The 22085-nt window shown below is 35.5% G+C and overlaps 1 pseudogene; it reads left to right on the plus strand.

The window, feature by feature from the left end:
• Positions 1–1587: 1587 nt before the first annotated feature.
• Positions 1588–16767, plus strand: LOC114040995 (annotated as a pseudogene).
• Positions 16768–22085: the final 5318 nt, after the last annotated feature.

The raw sequence follows: 22085 nt of genomic DNA on the forward strand, positions 1-22085 counted from the left end.
TGAGGATATTGTCCAAATCTGCATATAAGGGTCAAGTGATTTTTTTTGAACGTGGTGTTTGCAGATGGGTTAATAGGTACAGTGCTCATAATGACTATTTCATTCCATAGATGCTAAGCTATTGAAGCAGAACTCTAAAAAATGATGTAACATTCAGTTACACTTCATGCAATGGTATGATAACTGTTACATGGCAGAAATTACATACAGGTGGTTTCTTGGTTGGCTGTGTCCTTCATGCTTGAAGAGGACCAAAATGACATCACTAAGCTGTGGTAAACATAAGGTTTGCCTTATTATGGCTGATCAGACAAGTTCTGAAGGTTCTAACACAGGTTGGGCACAATCAACACTTGGAGTGGAAATGTCTCTAAATCTGTACTTTTCATATTTCTTTTGAGCTTCTAATTTGCTTAAAGAGCCCAGCATCTACTTTAATGCAGGCATGCCATTCTAGGTGTTCCTATGCTAATGTCTCCCTTGTCTCACAATTACTGGCTGCAGATATATAAATGAATGCTTTATCACTGGTGATGGCATGTGTCTCACAATTGATACCAAAGTTCTTCAGAGTGACCTTAAGAATATCTTTATATTTCTTCTTCTGACCTCTGTAATATATACAGGTGCAGTATATTGAGATTTACAAATTATGTAAAAAAAGCAAAATGAATCAGAAGGAAAGTTAGTTGATGGTAGATTTTCTAGAAAGAAAGTTATTATCTGTCTAAAATGTCATTCAGAGTATATTCTATCATCCTATTATTGTTAAAAGGTTTTCATGGATACCAAACAGGCAATGGATGCAGATACAGTGAATATGAAGACTGCAACTGTTTCCCCATGGGACAGTTTTCACTTATTATATGTTGTTCATGCCATCATTTGTTCTTTATTTGCCCTAATACTCAATATTTCCCAAGGAGGCTCATTATTTTCTTTTTGGGAACAGGCCAATATATTCAGACCAAAGTATGCCAGAATGTTTCATTCTCTTACTTGTAAAGGGAAATCCACTATGAGGTAATAGCCACAACCCAGTAATAAAGCATTGATTTTTACATACACAGCCAGTAATTGTTCAAATGGCTTTATTTATCGTATAAATATATCATTTCCCTCCAAATCCTCCTCCTTTTCTTCTTCTTGTTCCTCCCCTTTTTCTCCTCCTCCTCTTCCTCCTCCTCCTCTTCCTCCTCCTCCTCCTCTTCCTATGCCTCCTCACAACAACGATGTAGCAGCAGCACCGGCTTCAATAACAACAGTAAAAACAACAACAGGAAAACAGCATATACACCGATTATAATAATCTAAATGGAGAGAACACCGAACTGCACAAGAGACACAACTGGATATTGTGAAATTAGAAAGAACAAGCTGAGACCCAAAGAAAAGCTATGAAAAGACACTTTCCTGTTCTTCCTCTATGATATTTGGCACCTATGGGTGCTAATGTTACATACAATTTCAGCTTTTTTTTGCATGTCTTTGATTATTCTATTTCCCCTCTTTTACCTCTTCTCTTTCTTTTTCTTCCATTTTATTTTTAAATAAGAGGTGTCTATGAAGGAGAAAGGAAGTGAAAGGATGGGGGCTGGAATCGAGGTAAATCTCTATTTTTCTGTGTATCAATGTAAAAGACAAAACAAATTAAAAGTCAGTGGATCCTGACAGCTCATGAAGCCACAATCCTACATTTCTCCTCCCTTTTATATCTTGTCTAGGGTGAAATTGGGTGGTGGTGGTGGTGGCTCTTTTCATTCCTTCAAGTTCTCACTTTTCAATTCTCAATCCCTTGTGATGTAATGGGTATAAATACTAGCCCCCTATCTTAACTCATTGTTACCTCTCCAAGGTCATCACCACTGATATAAATATATGTGTGTATGCATGTATGTATGTGTGTATATATCTGTATGTATGTATGTGTATGTATATGTATATATGTATATATGTATGTATGTGTATGTATATGTGTTTGTGTGTGTATATATATATATATATATATATATACTGCTAAAATCAATAAATCAATGTTCTTTTCTCAGTCCTCATTCTTACCTTTCTCTCTTCCTACTCAAATCCTCCTGGGAAACCCTCCCAATGAAAATTTGCACTCACTTTTTGGGGAGCTAGACTCTTATAAGTAATATTTCCCTTTTTCTTATATGAAAGAGTTACTCACATCCTTTTCTGGCCATCTCTATACCTTGAACACTCTCTAGTACATGTAAGAATGTAAGCTACTTGGGCATGAGACTCTGTTGTTTGTTCGAATGTGAACCATCAGCACTTAGCACTGTGCCTGGCACATAGTCAGCATGTCAAGTGAACAAGAATTTATTACACAACCACTTCTGACAAGTACTATATTAAGCACTGGGAATACAGATAATTAAAAAAAACAGATCTTGCTCTCAAGGTGCTTACAGTCTAAAGGGGTTGGGGACAAGACGCCCAGAGACATATATGTAGTAGACATATAAATAGCAAAAGGAAATTACTGTCAGAGAGAAGGCACTAAAATAAAGGAAGAATAAGAAAAACTTCTTACAGAAGGTAAAACTTTAGCTTAGACTTGAGAACAAGGCAATGAGGAGGAAGAACATTTTCAGCAAAGTAAACAGCCATGAAATATGCCTAGATTCTAAAAATAAAGTGTAATGTTCAAAAAACAGTAAGGAAGTCAGAATTATTACATCAAAAAGCATGTGGAAGAAAGTAAGGAAATGGGAAAAGTAAAAATGGAACACATTATGAAGCCTTTAAAGGCCAAAGAGAGGATTTTGTATGGTAAGTACAAAGAAGGCAAGTAGAAAGGTTGCCTTTCTTTTTTTTCTAGAATGCTGTCCCTTCTCTTCTAACTTTTACAGGCCCTAATCACCTTCAAGCTTCAGATCATGTCATTTCCTAAAAATCCTCTTATGATTGTCCCAGTTGTTATGGACCCTGCACCAAGTTGTTTTAAATTTGCTGTGTGCATAGCTTATTTTTATTATTGAACCTACTGCAGCTCACCGTAATACTTCTGAACAAGGCATTAAAGGTTGAGAAGAGTTAATGCGAGGTAGAGGAGTGTGTATGTGCTCAGTCACACCAAGACTATGCAGCATCATTCCATTGATAGTAAAAAAACACCAAGAAGCACTTGCAGGTCTCTACAGAGCAGCCCATAAGCAGTGATGAGAGACAATAGTAGAAGAATTCAATTGAAGAGAGCTACCAGGAATAGAATGTGAATAGAAAAGAGAAAACTTTGGGAACAAATTTCTGAGTTTGTCTGTTGAGAGTGTGGATTAATACCTCAGGAGACCATAAATGGGGAAGTAGGTTTGTTTGGGATTTAAGGGAGTGTTTCAAACTCCTGCATTGCATATAACGGCTAATATAAGAATTGGAGAAGTTTGATTGCTCTTAGAGAAAGTGGCTGTCATACAACAGGTAAATCTGGATACCCAAACCATGTCTGAGAAGTCTAGGTTTTTGGTATGTCTCCATATACTGGTCAGTGAGTCATTCAATAAATATTTCTTAAGCATCTACTGTGGGCCAGGCACTATGCTATGTATTGGGAATACAAAAAAAAAAACAGATAATCCATTTACTGAAGAATCTCTTAGTCTAATGAGGGCAACAGTAAGCATGTAAATATGTATAAACAAGTCACATGTAAGAAAAATGGGAAACATGAGAAGGACAGCGTTTGAATTAAGATAGTTTGGGAAAAATTTCCTTTAAAAGGTGGAATTTATGTGAGTATCAAAGGAAACCAGGGAAACCAATAAGCAGATATGAGGAGGGAGATTATTCCAGGCATGAAAATTCTGATCTAATAAATTTTATAAGTCCCATCCCCTAGATGAATTGGCAAACACATACAGCAGATGAGAGAGGAAAAGAGAGACAGAGAGACAGAGACAGAGACAGAGAGAGAGGCAGAGAGAGACAGAGACAGAGAGTCAGAGACAGAGAGACAGAGAGAGAAAGAAGACAGAGAGGTAGAGAGAAAGAGAGGAGGGAGAGAGAGACAGAGAGAGAGAGAGACAAAGATTCTGATATTTCTCCAAGTCCCCTTTTCACCAATGAGTCTATAAGATGTCACGATTAGAATTAATATAATTTGGCAAGTGACATTAATTAATTGGTAGCCCCAGATGGTTTAACTTTATATTGTGTCTTTATTGCAAGTTGGTATACTTTCATCACCGAATAAGGAGCTAATCATCTAGGAATTGGTTTTTGAAGATATCAGCTTACAGACTTCTGAGAGCAAGTGAGGTAACACAACAGATCTCTTCTAAAGTAATTGTAAGGAATGGTAGAAAAATAAGATTATGAAAAGCTAATATGAGAGGAGATAGGAAGTCATTAAAGATAATGGTGACTTCACAGCTTCACTTTATACTACCTTGTTTTTAGGCTCATTCTTGGTATAAGAACCAAGTTTTGGGGCATGAGATATGTGTCAAAAGAATATGAAATAATATTAAATCTCTTTAATTATTATTGTCCTTAACCAATCATTCAACAAAAATTTATTAAAGGTTTCCTATTTTCAAAGAACAATACAAAGAAATGAAGGAGATACAAAATTTTAGGCAGCAGGATCTCTGTTACTCATCTCTGATGAGATATATTTAAAAGTACTATTTATACCGGAAATTTTGTAAGATACTTCATTTGGGTACTTATATCTTTATCAGGAGACTAGTCAAAATTGTAGAAGTGTGGGGTATATGGAGTGTTCAAGGAGAATTAGGTATGAGGGCTTGATAAGCTCTTTTCAGGACTACTCATCCACTTTCAGGATCCACCTTCACTCAACTCTCACCTTTGACACCAAGAAGCTTTAGCATGTACAGTGGTCACACTCTGATAAACCATCTTGGTGGACAACCTCTACTAAAGCAAGTTAAGGGTTACCAACAGGCCTCAAACCTTTGGTGAGTTAGAGGATATCCGCCCCAAGCATGTGATGATTCTCCCCAGAGAAATAGGCAGATGCGAACATTGGGTTCCAATGGCCCTGAAGGCAGATAAAATATGTGTGGAGCACTTAGAGCCTGGTCAGGAATCAAAGACAGAAAGGTCATATATTGCATTCTGGGCCATTGCCAGTCATTTTAGATTTTGTCCTGCTGCTGGACTTTAATGACTGAGGAGGAGAGAGTCTGATGACTTTGTGTAATCAGCTCACTTAAGTCCAATTTACTTTCATGTCAAAACATCACGCTTGATGTCATTGGTCCTCTTAAAAATGAAGGGTTAATAGCAATGTGTGTATGCATACACATATGTATTATACATGCATGTGAATATATGTGTACATATATGTTATATATGTGTTGTGTGTATATAAATATTATATCTGTGAGTGGATATAGATGTGTGTGTTCTCTATTACATATTTTCTTCCATATGTATTATGCAGATCTTTTTTGGTTCCAGATGTTCTGTATGGCATTCCTTGTTTCTGTATTTCACAGTATGCAGATGAGAAGATTCAGCAAGGGTTTAAGTATAGGATAAAACATTTTTTTCTCTTAATCAATAACACTGGCATTGGGAGGGTGCACATAGAGGCAATGTAAGACACAAAGAACAGGACCACAGCCGTGACGTGGGAGCCACAGGTGAAGAGGGTTTTGCATTCAACCTCTGCTAAAAACTGTTTTTTTTTAGGTTATATAACATGACAAAATAAAATGCCAAAAAGACCATAAAGATAGCCATGTAATCACTGCAGGATTAGCAAGTACTAAGCAACTAGCAATATGTGTATCTGCAAAAATACATTTCAGGAGGGATTTTACATCACACATGTAATAGTCTATCTGATTAGGACCAAAGAAAGTCAACTTAAAGACCATGAGCAATTACGCAAAAGAATGACAAAATGCCACCCCAACCCAAGCAAGCACCATCAACATAGGACATCTCTGACAGGTCACAATGACCATGTAATACAAATGGCGATGAAGCAATAAAACAAAACAAAGCAAAACAAGAAAACATGGATACCAGTATGAATTATTCAACCCCAGCCAGTAAATAAACAGTTAGGAACTGAGTGATACAACTCCTGAAGGCGATGTTTTTTTCTCTTGGCAGCTAAGTCCCTTACCAGTCTGGGGAGTATGGTAGATGGGTAGGACAAATCCAACAGGGATAAATGACATAGAAAATAATACATGGCTTGCTGTATCAGATGGTTACATGTGATAGTGGTGAAGATAAGATTCCCCATGAAGATTGCACCATAATACAGCATGAAGATGATGCAACTCATTATTTGCATTAGTAACTTCATCAGGAGTCCCAAGAGAATCAATTCAAATCTCCATGAATTTAGAATAGGTGATTGATATACAGAAGAATCTTAATTCATCTGAAATGACAGAGAAGATGTAAATTCATCTATTATATTACCTTGGCAGCTCCTTGTGAATATAAAACCCAAATCCAGATAATTAAAGAAAATATAATTGTAGGGGTAGCTAGGTTGTGCAGTGGATAGAGCGCCAATCCTAGATTCAGGAGGACCTGAGTTCAAATCTGGCCTCAGACACATAACACTTTTTAGCTGTGTGACCCTGGGCAAGTCACTTAACCCCATTGCAAATATATATATGTGTGTGTGTGTGTGTGTGTGTGTGTGTGTGTGTGTGTGTATTAGTCATCATACAATGTGGCTGTTACAGTGTGCAAGGTTGTCTTGGTTCTGCTCACCGCACTCAGCATCAGACCATACAAGTCTTTCCAGGTTTTTCTGAAGTCAACCTTTCATCATTTTTTATAGCACAATAGTATTCCATCACATTCATATACCACAACTTGCTCAGCCATTCCCCAACAGATGGGCATCCTCTCAATTTCCAAATCTTTGCCACCACAAAAAGAGCTGCTATGAATATTTTTGTACATGTAGGTCCTTTTCCCATTTATGTGATCTTTGGGATATAGCCCTAGAAGTGCTATTGCTGGGTATATATGTGTATATGTATATATATATACACACACACACACACACACATATATATGTATATATATATATATACACACATATATATATGTATATATAATAAATATAAAATTGTATTACTAGGCATGTTCATTCTTCATGCCTTTAATCAGGAGATCCCAGGTTGTTTCAATATCATTCTACACATGAAACATTTTCCAAAATTAAATATATGTTTCATTATTCTTGTCACTCAGTTACTATCCATTTATACTATCCATTTATAGTCTCAATTTCAAAAGCTTAAAATGATTATAAAGAGATGATGATAGTCGAAAAATCCATTAAATATAACACAATTTCATTAAATTTTGATTATGTAAACCTTTCGATAGAAAATTGGATAGACAAATGGGCAAACTCAATATTTTTTTCTTAAAAAAAGTCCTTGATATAATTATTCTGTTTTATCAGATGTTTGCGTTTAGTCTCATTGGACCTTGAGTGTGGACATTGAAAAATTAAAATATGTGAATTTTTTTGTATGATAACATTTCTAAAGACCATTAAAATATGGAAATGGAAGATAAGTATTCAGGAAATATTTTCTAAAAATAACAATTTCCCCTAACATAGTCAAAGATTCAATGAGGGTATTAAAGACTTTCAAAAATCACTGAAACAAAAACAAAAGTTCAAGTGAAGAGACAAAGGAACTCCCCAAAGCATCTAAAGGCAGAGGTATATACAGATTATATGCAATGACAGCAGCAGCAGCAGCAACAACAATAACAACAAGGAAAATTGAAAAGCATTTTAGCTAGATTCCAAACCTATTGAAACAAATAAAAGATACTTTGCATGCCTCCAGAGGATTTGTAGCACAATGTTGCTGTGGTCAGAGAAAGGAAGATATGAGGGGAAGATATTATGGAGTAGAAGAGAAAGGATCTGGGGTATTTTCAGAAAAAATTATGTATCTCACTTGTGAAACCATTGACCTTGCTAGGAATGGGTGAAGATTTTGTTAAGCATTTGTGCAATTTCAACTGAATCATCAGAAGAAACATTTAGCCAACCCAAAATTATGTGAATGGAACAAGTTGGAGGGAAGTTTTGGCAATTTTCTTTGCAAGTTTTTAACTCTATTTCCATTGTCATTCTACCCTTATTTCCTCTGGATATATTCCCTTCTTGCTGATATAACCCAGTTCCAAATCACCCCATTTGGTTTATTCCAATTAAGAAGAGTATATAGACTTAGTGAATTTGATGACTAAGTAGATAGCTCTTTTTTTCATGATTTCTATGATCTTTTAAAAAAATTTTTATCAATTTATTTTGATTTTTCAACAATCACTTTCACATGCTTTTGAGTTTAAAATTTTTCCCCTTTCCTCCCCACCACCCTCCAGAAGATGGCACACAATCTGATATAGGCTATACCTTTACATTCATATTAAACATATTTTCACATTGCTAAAGTTGTAAGTAAAAATGAAAATCAATAGGAGGAACCATGAGAAAGAGGAAACAAAACTCAATAGAAGAGAAAAAAAATAGTAATTCGACTTCCATTGTTCTTTCTTTGGATATGAATAGCATTTTCCATCACAAGGCCTCTGGAGATGTCTTATATCCTTGTATTGCCAGGAAGGGTTAAGTTTATCAATATTAGTCATCATACAACGTGGCTGTTACAGTGTGCAAGGTTGTCTTGGTTCTGCTCACTTCACTCAGCATCAGACCATACAAGTCTTTCCAGGTTTTTCTGAAGTCAGCCTTTCATCATTTTTTATAGCACAATAGTATTCCATCACATTCATATACCACAACTTGCTCAGCCATTCCCCAACAGATGGGCATCCTCTCAATTTCCAAATCTTTGCCACCACAAAAAGAGCTGCTATGAATTTTTTTGTACATGTAGGTCCTTTTCCCATTTATGTGATCTTTGGGATATAGCCCTAGAAGTGCTATTGCTGGGTCAAAGGGTATGTACATTTTCATAGCCCTTTGGGTATAATTCTAAATTGCTCTACAAAGTGGGTGGATCACTTCACAACTCCACCAACAATGCATTAGTGTTCCAATTTTCCCATATTTTCTCCAACATTTATCATTTTCCTGTTTTGTCATGTTGGCCGTTCTGATAGTTGTGATGTGGTACCTCAGAGTTGTTTTGATTTGCATCTATCTAATCAATAGTGATTTAGAGCATTTTTTCATATGACTATAGATGGCTTTACTTTCCTCATCTGAGAACTGTCTGTTCATATCCTTTGACCATTTATCAATTGGAGAATGACTTGTATTCTTATAAATTTGACTTAATTCTCTATATATTTTAGAAACGAGGACGTTCTCAGAGAGACTGGTTGTAAAAATTATTTCCCAATTTTCTACCTTCCTTCTAATCTTAGTTCCATTGGCTTTGTTTGTGCAAAAACTTTTCAATTTAATGTAATCAAAATTATCTATTTTGCTTTTCGTAATGTTCTCTATCTCTTGTTTGGTTGTGAATTCTTCTGTTCTCCATAGATCTGACAGGTAAACTATTCCTTCCTCTCCCAGTTTGCTTATAGTTTCAGCCTTTATATCTAAATCATGAGACCATTTAGACTTTATTTTGGTATACGGTATGAGATTTTGGTCTATGCCTAGTTTTTGCCATACTCTTTTCCAGTTTTCCCAGCAGCTTTTTTTCAAAGACTGGGATCTTATCCCAGAAGCTGGCGTCTTTGGGTTTATCAAATAAAAGATTATTATAGTCATTGACCACTATGTCTTGCATATTTAACCTATTCCACTGATCCACCACTCTATTTCTTAGCCAGTACCAAGCAGTTTTGATGATTGCTGCTTTATCATACAATTTAAGATCTGGAATGGCCAGGCCACCTTCCCCTGCATTTCTTTTCATGAGTTCTCTTGATATGCTGGACCTTTTGTTCTTCCAAATGAATCTTGTTATTATTTTTTCTAACTCTATAAAATAATTTTTTTGGTAGTTTGCATGGTATGGCACTGAATAAGTAAATTAGCTTAGGTAGAATTGTCATTTTTATTATATTAGCTTGGTCTACCCATGAGCAACCGAGGTTTTTCCAATTATTTACATCCGACTTTATTTGTGTGAAAAGTGTTTTGTAATTGTGTTCATAGAGTTCCTGGGTTTGTTTTGGGAAGTAAACTCCTAAATATTTTATAATGTCTACAGTAAGTTTAAATTGAATTTCTTTTTCTATCTCTTGCTGTTCGGCTTTGTTGGTAATGTATAGAAATACAGATGATTTATGTGGGTTTTTTGCCTGCAATTTTACTACAGTTGTTTATTATTTCAAGTAGTTTTTTACTTGATTCTTTGGGATTCTCTAAGTATAATATCATGACATCTCCAAAGAGTGATAGCTTTGTTTCTTCTTTGCCTATGCTAATACCCTCAATGTCTTTTTCTTCTCTTGTTGCTAAAGCTAACATTTCCAGTACGATGTTGAATAATAGTGATGATAATGGACATCCTTGTTTCATTCCTGATCTTATTGGAAATGCTTCTAGCTTGTCCCCATTACATATTATGCTTGCTGAAGGTTTTAGATAGATGCTATTTATTATATTAAGGAAGACTCCATTCATACCTATGCTCTCTTGCACTTTTAAGAAGAATGGGTGTTGTATTATATCAAAAGCTTTTTCTGCATCTATTGAGATGATCATGTACTTTCTGTTAGTTTTGGTGTTGATATGATGAATTATACTGAGAGTTTTTCTTATATTGAAACAGCCCTGCATTCCTGGTATAAATCCTAGCTGGTCATAGTGAATTATTCTTGTGACAATTTGCTGTAATCTATTTGCTAATCTCTTGTTTAAAAATTTTACATCTATATTCATTAGAGAAATATTTTTATAATTTTCTTTTGCTGTTTTGACTCTTCCTGATTTAGATATCAGCACCATATTTGTATCATAAAAGTAATTTGGTAAGATTCCTTCTTCACCTATTTTACCAAGAGTCTATATAGTATTGGAATTAATTGTTATTTAAATGTTTGATAGAATTCGTAAGTAAATCAACCTGGCCCTGGAGATTTTTTCCTAGGGAGTTCATCAATGGCTTGTTCAATTTCTTTTTCTGAGTTGGGGTTATTTAAGTATTTTACTTCCCATCTGATAATCTGGGCAATTTATATTTTTATAAATGTGTATCCATTTCACTAAGATTGTCAAATTTGTTGGCATATAGTTGGGCAAAATAATTCCTAATTGTTGTTTTAATTTCCTCTTCCTTGGTGGTAGCTTCACCCTTGTCATTCTTGATACTAGAAATTTGGTTTTTTTCTTTCTTTTTTTTAATTAGATTAACCACAGGTTTATCTATTTTATTGGTTTTTTCATAAAACCAGATCTTAGTTTTATTTATTAGTTCGATGGTTTTCTTAATTTCAATTTTATTAATTTTTCCTTTTGTTATGAATATTTCTAATTTGGTGTTTAATTTAGGATTTTTAATTTGTTCTTTTCCTAGTTTTTTTAGTTGTTTGCCCAATTCATTGATCTCATCTTTTTCTATTTTATTTATGTAAGCATTTAGAGATATAAAATTTTCCCTAAGACTGCTTTTGCTGCATCCCATAAGTTTTGGTATGTTGTCTCATTATTGTCATTCTCTTGAATGAAATTATTGATTGTTTCTATGATTTGTTCTTTGACTCAATCATTTTTTAGGATTAGATTATTTAGTTTCCAATTATTTTTTAGTCTATCTTTCTATGGACCTTTATTATATATAATTTTTATTGCATCACGATCTGAACAGGATGCATTTAATATTTCTGCCTTTCTGCATTGGATTATGAGGTTTTTATGCCCTAGTACATGGTCAATTTTTATGTATGTGCCATGTACTGCCAAGAAAAAAGTATATTACTTTCTATCCCCATTCAGTTTTCTCCAGAGGTCCATCATACCTAACTTTTTAAATGTTCTATTCACCTCCTTAACTTCTTTCTTGTTTATTTTGTGGTTAGATTTATCTAATTCAGAGAGGGGGAGGTTGAGGTCCCCCACTAGTATAGTTTTGCTGTGTATTTCTTCCTGTAACTCCCTGAACTTCTCCTCTAAGAATCTGGATGCTATCCCATTTGGTGCATATATGTTTAGTAATGATATAACTTCATTGTCTCTGGTGCCTTTTCACAGGATGTAGTTTCTTTCCTTTATCACTTTTGATAAGATCTATTTTTGGTTTTGCTTTGTCTGAGATCAGGATTGCTACACCTGTTTTTTTTACTTCATCTGAAGCACAATATATTTTGCTCCAGCCTTTTACTTTTACCCTGCATGTGTCACTCTTTTTCAAATGTGTTTCTTGTAAACAACGTATTGTAGGATGATGGTTTTGAATCCATTCTGCTATCCTCTTCCTTTTTATGGGAGAGTTCATCCCATTCACATTCACAGTTATGATTACTCTCTGTGTCTTTTTCTCCATTCTTTTTTCTCCCCTGTTTACGCTTTTCTTTCTCCTTTCTCCTTTCCCCCCCTCACTAGTGTTTTGCTTTTGACCACCACCTCCTTCAGTCCCACCTCTCTTCTATTATCCCTTTCCCCTTTCTTCCCCTTTACCCTCACTACTTCTTCCTCCCTTCTCTTCCCCTTCCTTTTCTTTCCCCTTTTCCCTCTTACTGCCTATAGTACAAGTTAGATTGCTATACCTAACTGATTATGTTATTCCCCATCTTGAGCCAAATCTAATGAGAGTAAGGTTCAAGCAATGCTCATCCCCCTACCTTCTTTACCTCTGCTCTAATAGGTTTTTGTGTCTTTTCCTGTAATGTAATTTACCCTTGTCTGCCTCCTCCTTTCTCAGTACATTTTCTTTGCTCAGACTAATCCACTTACTTGGATCCATTTAACCCACTTTATTTTTTTATCATTACATCAAATTCAATTTATATCTACCCCATTTATGTATACTCCTCTAACATGGTATAATAACAATACAGTTCTCAAGAGTTTCAAGTGTCATCTTCCCTTGTAGGGATGTAAACATTTTGCCCTTATTAACAACATATTGTATCTTTCTGTCCCATTTACCTTTTTATGTCTCTCTTGAATCTTATACTTGAAGATCAAATTTTTGGTTGAGCTCTGGTCTTTTTATCATGAATGTTTGGAAATCCCCTATTTCATTGAATATCCATCTCCTTCCCTGAAAAATCATTCTCATTTTCACTGGGTAGTTAATCCTTGGCTGCATTCCAAGCTCCTTTGCCTTAAGGAATATCATATCCACACCCCAAGGTCTTTTAATGTAGAGGCTGCAAGATCCTGTGTAATCCTGTCTGTGGTTCCATGATATTTAAATTGTTTTTTTCTGGCTGCTTGTAGTAATTTCTCTTCAATCTGGTAATTTTGGAATTTAGCTATTATATTCCTTGGTGTTTTCAATTTGCAATCTCTTTCAGGTGAGAAATGGTGGATTCTTTCTATAGATATTTTACTTTCTGATTCTAGGACTTCAGGGCAATTTTCCTTTATGATTTCCTAAACGATATTGTTCAGGCTCTTTTTTTCATCATGATTTTCAGGTAGGACTATGTTTTTTAAATTGTCTCTCCTGGATCGATTTTGTAGGTCAGTTGTTTTACCCATGAGGTATTTTACATTTTCATCTATATTTTTTTTCCATTTTTTGTTTGTGTTTGATTGATTCTTGCTCTCTCATAGAGTCATTGGTTTCCATTTGTTCAATTCTAATTTTTAACATATTGTTTTCATCTGTTAGATTTTGTACTTTCTTCTCCAATTGGTCAATTGTATTTTTAAGGGCTTTGTTTTCTTCAGTGTACTTTTTTTCCAGTTGGCCAATTGTGTTTTTTAGGAATTTATTTTCTTCAATGTACTTTTTTTTTCCAATTGGCCAATTGTTCTTTTTAAGGACTACTCTACCTCTCGCATTTGACTTTTAAAATCCTTCTTGACTTCTTCTAAGAAGGCTTTCTGGGCTTTAGACCAGTTCATATTCCCTTTTGATGTTGCAGATGTGGGTTTGATGACAGTGTTGTCCTCTTCAGAATTTCTGCCTTGATTTTCACTCTTCTCATAATAAGAATCTATCGTACATTTCTTTTTATTCATGGTGTTTTTTTATCCCTGGCCTTTAAAGACATTAAGCTCTCCTGCTGGGGAGCAGAGGGCACTGACCCAAGCTTCTTGTGTTGGGAGCTTAGGTCTTCCTCACTGCTTTTGTGTGCTGGGGCCTCTTATGTTGGCAATTGGAGACTGTGGGGTTCAGGCAGCTTATCTGGTGCTGGGCTGGAATCAGCAAGGCTGGGACTTTCAGGTAAATCTAGGTTGCCTGCTTTTCCTTTCCTTTAGCTTTGTTTAGCTCCTTTTAGATAAGTGCTGCCAGGTATTTATCTGCCTGAAGTCCCTTGAAGTGCTGCCTCCCTTATTTCTATTGAAGTACTGGGAGAATTCTTTGCTGTAGAATGTGGAGGCACCTGGTGGTTTTCTGAGCTGGTTTCCACCAGTTACCCCACCCTCACTGAGGCACTTGGAGGTACAGCCATTGATGTTTGCCTGCTGGACCACCTGGGCTTCAGAATCTCCTTCTGGTTGGCATTTGGATGCTATAGGGTTCTGACAGCTTACCTGGTGTTGGGCTGGAATCAACAAGGCTGGAACTTATTGGCACCTCTAGGTTGCTTTCTTCAGCTCCTTTCAGAGGAATGCTGCTGGGTGCTTATCTGCCTGGGGCCCTTTGTAGTGCTGCTTCTTCTATTTTTGTTGAGGCACTGGGAGACCTGTTTGCTGTAAGATGCCAAGACACCAGAATCTCCTCCTGGTGTGCTAAAGTGGGTCTTTCCACTAGCTGGCTGGGCGACTCCTGTTTTGTACTGCTCCCTTTCCCCCAGGGTAAGAGGGGCCTTTCCCGTTAATCCCTCTAGCTACCTGGGCTACTGCACTGCTGCACCCCATCTTTCTTCTGGTTCAGCTGTTCTAGGGTTTTTTCTGGGGTGATATTTTCTGGGTTTTCAGTGGTTGATAGGGGAGGGTGAGAGCGACTACCTTTTTACTCCACCATTTTGGCTCCTGGAAGTGGAAGTCCTCTTGGTTCCTAGAAGCAGAAGTCCTGGCTCCCAGAAGTGGAAGAACTTAGTGAAGAGTTTGTTTGATTTTCTTTTACTTTTTTCAGCTCAACTTTACTGTATTTTTGGATCTTCATTATCTTACTTTCATCTTCTTCCTCAATCCCCATTGAGAAAGTAAAAGCACAAAATGAATTACAAACTCATATAACGAAGTAAAACAAATTCCTGCTTTGGCTATGTTTAAAAAACTGAACAAGTAATCAAAAACCTTAATCTTTACCCTTAGACCATTATTTCCTTAACAGGAGATTACTTTCACATATGAATGCATTTTGTTGATTAATTTTTATGACATTTTAATATTATCCATACTCCTAAGAATTTACTTGATCTAACTCAAAAGGTTCCATGTATCCCGCTACAGGAAGTGTCCAAGAAGCAACTAAAATGCCACTTGAGAATATAGCTAATTCTTGCTCAGTTGTACTGTAGATTTGATGATATCAGCCATTCCTTCCAATTCTGATATTCTGTGATCCTGTCAGTTAAATGATCAGAAATCATTACTATTTCATAAAGCTCTCAAATGCCCTGCACATGGGATATCGAAGTGATACATCACATTACCCATTCTGTAGATGTCAATGTTGTATTCATGAAATTTTTTTCCATAATATAATTCACACAATACTGATATAGCATTTCTGATGTTGTTTTATGTTTATTTTTTTTTCAGATAACTACTGGCCATTTTCTATTTTTTTTAAGATAAACAATAAGAATAATGTTACTAAATTTATTCTCTTGGGGCTTTCTCAGAGTAACCAGGTTCAGATTTTGTGTTTTGTCACTTTCTTATTTTGTTACACGGGTTTTTTGAAGGGAAATTTGATTGTCATCATCTCTATCACATGCAACCAGCTCCTTGAACAACCCAAGCACTTTTTCCCGACTTACTTGTCCTTTATGGATATTTGCTACACCTCCACAGTGACCCCTAAACTCATCAGTGATATGCTGGCTGAAAAGAAGAATATTTCCTGTACTAATTTTCTGATCCAGCTTTTCACTATGCACTTCTTTGGAGGGGTGGAGGTCTTCATACTCACAGGGATGGCCTGTGACTGATATGTGGCCATTTGCAAACCTCTCCACTACATGGCTATCATGAGCAGGGACAGGTGCAATGCATTGGTCTTGGCTGCTTGTAGTGGGTGGTTTCTGCATTCCTTTCCACAGTTTCTCCTTGCCATTCTCTTGCCTTTCTGTAGCTCCAATGAGATTGATCAGTATTTCTGTGACATTTATCCATTGCTGAAACTTGCCTGCACTAATACCCACAGGTTTGGTCTTTTAGTAACAGCCAATTCAGGGATGAAGGCACTGGTGGTTTTCATGGTCCTTATGGCTTTATATGGTGTGATCTTATATACCCTGTGGGCACATTCTTCAGAGAGCTGCCAAAAAGCTCTATCCACATGTGGTTCCTAAATCACTGTGGTAGTCTTGTTCTTTGGGCCCATACTCTTCATTTATATTAGACTAGCCACCACATTCCAGGAGGATAAAGTTTGGGCTCTATTTTACACAATCATTGCTCCCATGTTTAATCCTTTGATATGCACTTTGAAGAATTCAGAAATGAAAAATTCCATGACGAAAGTGTGGAACAAAAACATATTCAAGAGAAGAAAACAAATGTTCTAAAAAGCATTGCTGGCTTTCACTATGAGCCTTGATGTAATGACTGAATATCATCTCATTCAGCACAGGTGTATGAGAGGCTACACTGAGGCTCATAGAAAAAGTGTGGCGTGAGATGCAGTGCTTAAAGAGACCTCAGAGTTAATCAAGTCCACTACATTGATCTTACCAACGAGAAAATGAGTCAGGATTAGCCAAATGACTTCCTTAAGGTCACAGAACTGGTTTTTCACCCGACCAGTATTTAAATTCAAGTTTTCTGACTCAGAATTCAATGGTTTTACTCACACATTGCTAAGCCTTTCTAAATGTTGATAAATCTTGATTACAAATGATTTCATTTGCGAGTGAGATTCTGTTCATATATTGTCATTTTACCAATTTATTTAATCATATAAAGCAAGTGAAAAAAATACAATACTGTGTATTTCTTTCTGAAGTACTAAAAGTAAGGGGTAGACATATCTCAAGATGACTAGGTCTTTATGTCACTAATAATAGCTTGTATTTATATAGTAACTTAAGAACTGCAAAGCACTTTACATATATAATCTCATTTTATTCTCACAATAACCCTGTGAGATAGGTGACATAGTTGTTATTGTAATCCTCATTTTACAGACGACAAACCTGAGACAGAAAGAGGTTAATTGTCAAGGATCACAAAGTCAGTATCTGAGGTCAGATTTTAACTCAGGTCTTCCTGTCTCCAGGTTCAGTGTTCTATTGACTGGGCAATCTAGCCTAATATTACTACTTATGTCTTCTTGTGCTTGTTTCCCCAGCAAGAACAAAGGTAACTACTACTAGGTAATCAGACAGTGTTGCCCGCTTTGTAGACTACTCTGATCTTTGTATAATCTATGAAATATGTTAAGTATATATATAATATATATACATATATGTATATATGTATATATATGTATACATTGTATCATCTAATAATATCTAAGTATCACTCAATATCTATCTACTATTGAGATATAGAGTAAGAAGAGTTTAAAGGAATTGAATGTAATGTGTTGTATGTTTGGGGAAGTAGTATCATTGTGTCTACCTTAGTATGACCCTTCCATGAACCTTGAATTGAACTATAGCTACTCATCTTCCTTTCTTTCAGTCATTAATCTTTTTCCTTAGAGGAAAATGTGCATGGATCAATTCCCAAATATTTAATAGTTTATTGTTCTTATTGTAAAATGGGTTTCTTTTTAAAATATTTTATATTCTTGATCTTTCTTATATGGAAATGCATCTATATACATATGTTTTTTACATGGATATATGTGTAAGTGTGCAGGTTTATATCCATAAACATATATTGCCTGCATGTGAATATATATATGCCTATTTAATAAGAAATATTAATGACAGAAACATTTTTAAAAGAAACCACAATTAGATTAAGAACATAAATACATACTATTAACTATATATGTACATATATGTGTATATCCATATATGTGTGTGTATATGTATTCTTGTAACTTTTACCAATGTGAGATAATTTCATTGTCTATTATTCTTTTTGATTGAAAAAAATATGATTTCTTAGCTTTGCTACCATGTCATCTTCAATTCAGGATGTTTTTAACTCTTCCTTCTCAAGGTTAATATTCCTAATATGTTCAGCTTCTTGTGGTTATTGCTATAGTTATCGATTCTATGTAAAATAATTACAATATTTTTTCAGTGTACTTTTGTATATAACTAAATTTTTTGTAACTTTATATTGTGTGAACTCTATATTTAAAGTAGATACATTTTATAATGATTTGAATAGCTCATTCATTAGTTAAATAATCTTTATTAAAGGTCACTATATGTGAGATACTCTGTTAAGCACTGAAGGATGCAAAAAATAAAAATAAAACCTGATATCCATCTTTAAAAATATCACATTCTTGTGGCTTAAGCAATACACACATAAGCATGCATAAAATGGTGTTAATGGAAGGTTATTTCAGAGTGAAGGCACTAGCACTGTATGAGGGGCAGAAAAGGCCTTCTGTACAAGGTCGGTTTTGAGCTTCATCTCGAAGGAAGCAGGAAGAGGTGGAGCATTTCAGTCACACAAGAAAATGAAAGAAAAAGTGTGAAGTCAAAAGACAGTGATGTGATTAAAGACAAAGCAAAAAAAAAAAGAAGAAGCTAATGGAATTGTATAGTAATATATGAGAAGGAAAGGAAATTGTAAAAAGTTTGTAAAGGTAGGAAGGGACCATATTTTGAAAGGTTTTTAACTTGATGTTACAGCTAAGAAAGTGGATGGGTATGACATGAGAAGATTTATGCTTTAGGAAAACTATTTTGGTATCTTAGTTAATGGGAATGGGGAGAGACTTGAGGCAGGCAAATCAACTAAAAGAATATTGTGATAATTCCAAAATGAGGTGATGAGGGATCAAGGAGGCAGCAATATTCATGGTGAGAAGGTTATCCATGTGGGGGATGTTATGGGATAGGGGAAGGAAATCGATTTATTTATTGCCTACTATGGTCAGGTACCATGCTAAGTACTTTGTAAATATTATTTTATTTGAAAAAAATAGAAATGATGAGACTTAGTAAAAGACTGTATATGTGGGATGAATATTAATGAAGAATTAAGTTTGTGAGTCTTGGCCATTGAGAGGTAACTATAAAGTTTGGAAGAGGGGGACTTGTGTGGTGAAAGATGATAGGATATATTTCAGACGTATCACATTTTAGATGACTCTAATATATTCAATTGAATATGTCTAATAGGTGATTTGAGAATAGAGCTCAAGAGAAAGGTTAAGTTAGAGGTTAAGTTTAGCAGATCTGAGAATTAGTAGTACTGAGATGATGATTGAATTGATGAAAGCTGATGATGTCCAAAGGAAATCATATAAAGGGAGAAGAGAGTGCAGGGCAGACTGCTTGTAGTCATATATATTTATTGAGTATAAGCTGGAAAAAGATTCTGAAAAGAAAGCTTGGAAGGGAGTGGTCAGATAGGCTGAAAAAGAATCATAAGTGTCATGAAATCCAAGAAAGAAATGAATATTCAAGGAAAGAGGGTGATCAATAGGACCAAAAACTTAAGAGGTCAAGAATGATGGGAATTAAGAAAAAGGACATTACATTTGACAACTGAGAAGTAATCGATAATTTTGAACATAAGAATTCTAGTTGAATGGTTAGGTCACAAGTCAATAGAGAGTTTGGTATGGTAGAGACATAGACATATTTGCCAGCAGCAGAGATAAAAAAAGATATATAATTAGTGAAAGAGTGAGATTGACAGAGGAAGCAATCTATTAAAGAAGATTGTATGGAATGGGGTCAGGGACACTTGTAGAGGTTTATTTTGGAAAGATTAATGGTAACTTCTATCAAGATTAAAGGAGGAAGCAGTGGGAGAAGGCTTCTGAGTGATAAGAGATGAGAAGGTAGATAGAAGATGGAGATCTTGTCAAATGGCCTCATGTCAATGGTAGAACAGCAATGAAGCAGGTCAGCTAGGTGGTAGAGTGGGAGAGAGTACTGAGCCTTCGGATAGGAAACTTCATCTTCCTGCATTCAAATCCGGGCCCAGACACTTACCAGATGTGTGATTCTGGGCAAGCCACTTAACCCTATTTGCTAGAGTTTCTTCATAAGTCAAATAAAGTGAACAAGAAAATAGCAAACCACTCCAATATCTTTGCCAAGAAAACCCTAAATGGGGTCACAAAGAATTGAATAAGATGGAAAATGGTGGAAAAAAGGAATAAAGTATGAGGCTAGGTCCTTAGCTAAAGGATAAAGGAAGGGTGGTATGAGAAGTTTGAGGAGAGAGAAAAAAAATCAGAGATTATTATAGTGAGTAGGATAATTCATTGATTGAGAATGTGTATAAATATTGCTTTCTTAAAAAAAAGGTTCCAATTGGATTTACATAATAGAAATCTATAGTCTATCCTAAACACAGTTTCATGATTTTCTCTATCTCCGTTTATCAGTAGATCAATACTATGTAAAGTGTTAAATGGCAGGAGTAATTCAAGATGATATTTTTACAAGACAGGATTGGTAATCACAGAAGCATTTAGGGTATTTGATTGTAATGGACAACATTGAGTTGAAATGTTTTACCAAGGGTGCAAGAGGAGGAGGGAAAGATAGTGTTGCCAGGGTAAAAGTGATGGTCTAAGAAAGAACTGAAGGGCAAAGTGATTGAAGGCCACGATTAGGATACAACATGATTAGAGATCATAAGGCAGAGGGAGAGATTGGATGATAAAAAATATACATAATCAGATTAAGGAATTTCAAATAAAGAAATGCTGTGAAACACTTCTGGTTCATAGCAAGATCAAGAGCAAAGCCACTTTCATATTTAGTTAATTTTGAGTGGTCTATTAGGTCATGAGACCTGACTAAATTGAGTGACCAGGAAATCATGGTGCTTGAAGGTGTAGCATTAGACTTGTTGTAGTACCCTAGTAGAAAGACAGGAGATGGTGTAAAGAAAAAAAATACGATGAAGAAACCCCACATTCCTTTAGGAAGTATGAACACTGTCCTAGTTGTGGGTAGACAGTGGCTACAGAAAAACATGATTGGGCAATAAATTTTAATTGAATGAATTTCAAAGGAGGATGAGTTACTGAGACATGGTGTATAGGGAGAATATGGAAGTGACAATGGAAAGTTGTGTGTCATGGATGTGATATGGTGTTGAGGTTCAACTACCATGGAACAAATGAGGCTTGGAACTGGGGATACAAAGCTACAGAGCTTACCTTATTTTGAGTGGGGACATGCTCATGTATAAGTACATATAAAATATAAACAAAGCAAATAAATATAATTCAGGGGTTAGGCAAAAAGGAGATTCAAGAAAAGGTTCAGATCCAAGGTAGTGGTTGGGTTGAGGAAGAACATTAGTTTCATATTATTTGAATATTCTTTAAAGGAACTAGGGATATTTAGCCCAGAGAATAAGAGACTTCAAGTGACAAGGTAAAAAGGGAAAGAATGTCATCTTCAAATATCTGAAGGGATGTGCTATGGATGAGAGTTGTGCCTTATTTTTCTTGGCCCCAGAGTGTAAAATTAGGCACAATGAATTGAAACTGAAAAAGTAGCATTTTCAATTCCATGTCAGGAAAACTTCTTATTTGAATTCACTAAGAGTATAGAAATCTAGAAGTAATTGCTTCTCCTTCCTTAGAGATATTCAAGTAGGACAGGATCAGGGATCAATCTTCTTCTTCTCCTCCCCTTCCCCCCATCCTCCCCCTCCTCCTCCTCCTCCTCCTCTTCCTTCTTCTTCTTCTTCTTCTTCTTCTTCTTCTTCTTCTTCTTCTTCT

The sequence above is a fragment of the Vombatus ursinus genome, unplaced genomic scaffold (assembly GCF_900497805.2).
Source record: "Vombatus ursinus unplaced genomic scaffold, bare-nosed wombat genome assembly UNPS02014163.1, whole genome shotgun sequence".
NCBI classification, from domain to species: Eukaryota; Metazoa; Chordata; class Mammalia; order Diprotodontia; family Vombatidae; genus Vombatus; species Vombatus ursinus.